The 5,000-nt window shown below is 44.8% G+C and overlaps 1 protein-coding gene across 1 annotated transcript in view; it reads right to left on the reverse strand.

Annotated features, from left to right (window-relative positions):
• Nucleotides 1-5,000, reverse strand: part of LOC123500704 — an 8,538-nt gene that overhangs the window by 2,276 nt on the left and 1,262 nt on the right. The gene's annotated exons all lie outside the window — the stretch shown is intronic.

Here is a 5,000-nt window from a genome sequence, read left to right on the forward strand (position 1 = left end):
AGGTATTTGGGGTGTTTTGGGGTGTATTTTGCCGGGTTTTGGTATGTTTTAGGGGTGTAGGAGTCATTTTAGGTATATTTGGGGTGTTTTGGGGTGTATTGCGGTATTCTGGTATGTTGTTGGGGTGTAGGGGTGTATTTTGCGAAGTTATAATATTTTTCGGGGTTGTAAAGGTGTGTTTTGGGTGTATTTCGGGTGTAGGAGTGCGAATTTGAAGTGTATTTGGGGTGAAGGGGTGTGTTTGGGGTGTAGCAGTGAGGTTGGGGTGTATTTGGATATGGTTTATAATGTGTAGGGGTGAGTTCGGGGTGTATTTGGGGTGTTTTCGGTGATTTGGGGAATTTTGGGGTGTAGAATGTGTTTCTGGGGTGTAGGGGTGTGTCTGGGGTGTATTTGATGTGTAGGGGTGTGTTTTTGGTGTATTTGGGGTGTAGAGGCTGGTTTGAGAGTGTATTTGGGGTGTATTGAGGTTTACTTAAGATTATTTGGCGTATAGGGGTGAGGTTAGTGTATATTTGGGGTGTAATTAGGGTTTAGGGGTGATTTGGGGTGTATTTAGGATGTAGGGTGTCTTCTGGGGTGTATTTAGGGTGTATGGGTGATTTGGGGTGTACTTAGGATGTAGGGCTGTATTTTGGGGTGATTGTGGTGAGGATTTGGGGTGTAGGGGTGAGTTCTCGTGTATTTGGGGTGTAGAAGAGTGTTTTGGGGTGTAGGGATGAGACTAGTGTATATTTTAGATGTATTTGGGGTGTAGGGGTGTGGTTTGGGGTGTATTTGGGGTATAGGGGTGATTTTATATGTACGTGTGAGTTTGGGGTGTATTTGGGGTGATGATAGTGTATTTGGGGTGTAACAGTGAGGGTTGGGGTGTTTTTGGGGGCGTGGGGGTGAGTTCTGGGGTGTATTTGGGGTGTAGGGATGAGTTTTGGGGTGTAAGTGTGTTTTGGGGTGTAAGGGGTGTGTTTGGGTATATTAGGGGTGTTTTGGGGTGTATTTGGAGTGATTTGTGGTGTAGACGTATTTTTGGGGTGTTTTGCGGGGTGTAGTAATAAATTTGGGGTGTAGCGATGAGGTTAGTGTATATCTGGGGTGCAGGGGTGAGGTTGGGGTGATTTAGGGTGTATTTGAGGTGTAGGGGTGTGTTTGGGGTAAAGGATAGTGTTTTGGGTGTATTTAAAGTGTTTTTCAGGTGTTTATGGATGAGAAAGAGCGTGTTTAAGATGTTTCCATGTGTTTGGGTGTGTTTTGTTATGTTTGCGTGTGTTTATGAGTGTTTTTCAAGTGTTTATGGGGAAAGATTGTGTTTTGCGATGTTTGTGTGTGTTTTTTATGGTGTTTGAGAGTGTAATAATGTGTTTTTGTGGTGTTTGGGTGTGTTTTAGAGTGTTTGTGTGTGTTTTTTTATGGTGTTTGAGAGTATAAAGGTGTGTTTTGTGGTGTTTGTGTGTGTTTAAGAGTGTTTGTGTGTGTTTAAGAGTGTTAGTGGTATGTTTTGAGTGCGTGTGTGTGTGTGTGTGTGTGTGTGTGTGTGTGTGTGTGTGTGTGTGTGTGTGTGTGTGTAGATAATAGTAATGGTTAAGATATTAATAGTGATGCGAGAAGTTATTTAGTGTGTCTCGAGGGAAGGAGGAGGAGGAGGAGGAGGAGGAGGAGGAGGAGGAGGAGGAGGAGGAGGAGGAGGAGGAGAAGGAAGAAGAAGAGGAAGAAAATGTATTAGATTGATTTCCAGTGTTTGTGAAACCAAAACACACACACACACACACACACACACACACACACACACACACACACACACACACTAACAAGACAGGGAGAGGTGACAGCAACTTGACAAAACTACTTATCTCTCTCTCTCTCTCTCTCTCTCTCTCTCTCTCTCTCTCTCTCTCTCTCTCTCTCTCTCTCTCTCTCTCTCTCTCTCTCTCTCTCTTATTTGTTTAATTTGCAATATATAATTTTTGTGTGTGAGGGAAAATAATTCTATACGAGATACTTATCAATTCTGTTGTGACAAGAGGAGGAGGAGGAGGAGGAGGAGGAGGGGGAGGGTTTTTCAAGAAGACGTATAATGATAATAATGTTGAAAAGGAGGAGGAGGAGGAGGAGGAGGAGGAGGAGGAGGAGGAGGAGGAGGAGGAGGAGGAGGAGAAGAAGAAGAAGAAGAAGAAGAAGAAGAAGAAGAAGAAGAAGAAGAAGAAGAAGATGAAAAGAAAAAGATGAAGGAAAGATGAAGAAGAAGAAGAAGAAAATTAGGAAGAGGAGGAAGAGGACAAGAACAGCAACAACAACAACAACAACAACAAAGAGAACGAAAAGAAGAATAAAAAGAAGAAGAAGAAGAAGAAGAAAGATTACCGGAACAACAACAACAACAACAACAACAACAACAACAACAACCATTAACTTTACTGAAACTTTATGAGAACTTGAATATTATAAACAACTGAGCGAAAATTTTGAAATGCCCCGATAATTTTTTTTTTTTTTTTACGCAAGAGAAAGACCTGCCAAGAACAACAGAACATTAAAAAAAGAACAAAAAAATGCCCACTTGCTTGCCAGTTCCCCAAAAGATTATAGAGTTATCCAAAATTGAGGGACAAATGTGTTGACACCTCCCTCTTAAATGAAGTGAAGTGTTAGGAAGGTGGAAACACAGAAGCAGGCAGGGAGTTCCAGAGTGTGCCAGAGGAAGGTGTGAAGGATTGAGAGTACTGGTGAACTCTTAGGGAGGTGGACAGAGTAGTGGTGAAGGATTGAGAGTACTGGTGAACTCTTAGGGAGGTGGACAGAGTAGTGGTGAAGGATTGAGAGGACTGGTGAACTCTTAGGGAGGTGGACAGAGTAGGGGTGAAGGCTTGAGAGTACTGGTTAACTCTTTAGGGAGGTGGACAGAGTAGTGGTGAAGGATTGAGAGTACTGGTGAACTCTTGCATTAGGGAGATGGACAGAGTAGTGGTGAAGGATTGAGAGGACTGGTTAACTCTTTAGGAGGTGGACAGAGTAGTGGTGAAGGATTGAGAGTACTGGTTAACTCTTGCATTAGAGGTGGACAGAGTAGTGGTGAAGGATTGAGAGGACTGGTTAACTCTTAGGGAGGTGGACAGAGTAGTGGTGAAGGATTGAGAGTACTGGTTAACTCTTAGGGAGGTGGACAGAGTAGTGGTGAAGGATTGAGAGGACTGGTTAACTCTTAGGGAGGTGGACAGAGTAGTGGTGAAGGATTGAGAGTACTGGTTAACTCTTGCATTAGGGAGGTGGACAGAGTAGTGGTGAAGGATTGAGAGTACTGGTTAACTCTTAGGGAGGTGGACAGAGTAGTGGTGAAGGATTGAGAGGACTGGTTAACTCTTAGGGAGGTGGACAGAGTAGTGGTGAAGGATTGAGAGTACTGGTTAACTCTTAGGGAGGTGGACAGAGTAGTGGTGAAGGATTGAGAGTACTGGTTAACTCTTGCATTAGGGAGGTGGACAGAGTAGTGGTGAAGGATTGAGAGTACTGGTTAACTCTTAGGGAGGTGGACAGAGTAGTGGTGAAGGATTGAGAGTACTGGTTAACTCTTGCATTAGAGGTGGACAGAGTAGTGGTGAAGGATTGAGAGGACTGGTTAACTCTTAGGGAGGTGGACAGAGTAGTGGTGAAGGATTGAGAGGACTGGTTAACTCTTAGGGAGGTGGACAGAGTAGTGGTGAAGGATTGAGAGTACTGGTTAACTCTTAGGGAGGTGGACAGAGTAGTGGTGAAGGATTGAGAGGACTGGTTAACTCTTAGGGAGGTGGACAGAGTAGTGGTGAAGGATTGAGAGTACTGGTTAACTCTTAGGGAGGTGGACAGAATAGTGGTGAAGGATTGAGAGGACTGGTTAACTCTTAGGGAGGTGGACAGAGTAGTGGTGAAGGATTGAGAGTACTGGTTAACTCTTGCAGAGTATGGTGAAGGATTGAGGTGGACAGAGTAGTGGTGAAGGATTGAGAGTACTGGTTAACTCTTAGGGAGGTGGACAGAGTAGTGGTGAAGGATTGAGAGTACTGGTTGAGAACTCTTGCATTAGAGGTGGACAGAGTAGTGGTGAAGGATTGAGAGGACTGGTTAACTCTTAGGGAGGTGGACAGAGTAGTGGTGAAGGATTGAGAGTACTGGTTAACTCTTGCATTAGAGGTGGACAGAGTAGTGGTGAAGGATTGAGAGGACTGGTTAACTCTTGGGGAGGTGGACAGAGTAGTGGTGAAGGATTGAGAGGACTGGTTAACTCTTTAGGGAGGTGGACAGAGTAGTGGTGAAGGATTGAGAGGACTGGTGAACTCTTAGGGAGGTGGACAGAGTAGTGGTGAAGGATTGAGAGGACTGGTTAACTCTTTAGGGAGGTGGACAGAGTAGTGGTGAAGGATTGAGAGGACTGGTGAACTCTTAGGGAGGTGGACAGAGTAGTGGTGAAGGATTGAGAGTACTGGTTAACTCTTGCATTAGAGAGGTGGACAGAGTAGTGGTGAAGGATTGAGAGTACTGGTTAACTCTTTAGGGAGGTGGACAGAGTAGTGGTGAAGGATTGAGAGTACTGGTTAACTCTTGCATTAGAGAGGTGGACAGAGTAGTGGTGAAGGATTGAGAGGACTGGTGAACTCTTAGGGAGGTGGACAGAGTAGTGGTGAAGGATTGAGAGTACTGGTGAACTCTTAGGGAGGTGGACAGAGTAGTGGTGAAGGATTGAGAGTACTGGTTAACTCTTAGGGAGGTGGACAGAGTAGTGGTGAAGGATTGAGAGTACTGAGGTGGACAGAGTAGTGGTGAAGGATTGAGAGGACTGAGTACTCTTGCATTAGGGAGGTGGACAGAGTAGTGGTGAAGGATTGAGAGGACTGGTGAACTCTTAGGGAGGTGGACAGAGTAGTGGTGAAGGATTGAGAGTACTGGTGAACTCTTAGGGAGGTGGACAGAGTAGTGGTGAAGGATTGAGAGGACTGGTGAACTCTTGCATTAGAGAGGTGGACAGAGTAGTG

The sequence above is a fragment of the Portunus trituberculatus genome, chromosome 1 (genome assembly GCF_017591435.1).
Source record: "Portunus trituberculatus isolate SZX2019 chromosome 1, ASM1759143v1, whole genome shotgun sequence".
In the NCBI taxonomy this organism is placed as follows: domain Eukaryota; kingdom Metazoa; phylum Arthropoda; class Malacostraca; order Decapoda; family Portunidae; genus Portunus; species Portunus trituberculatus.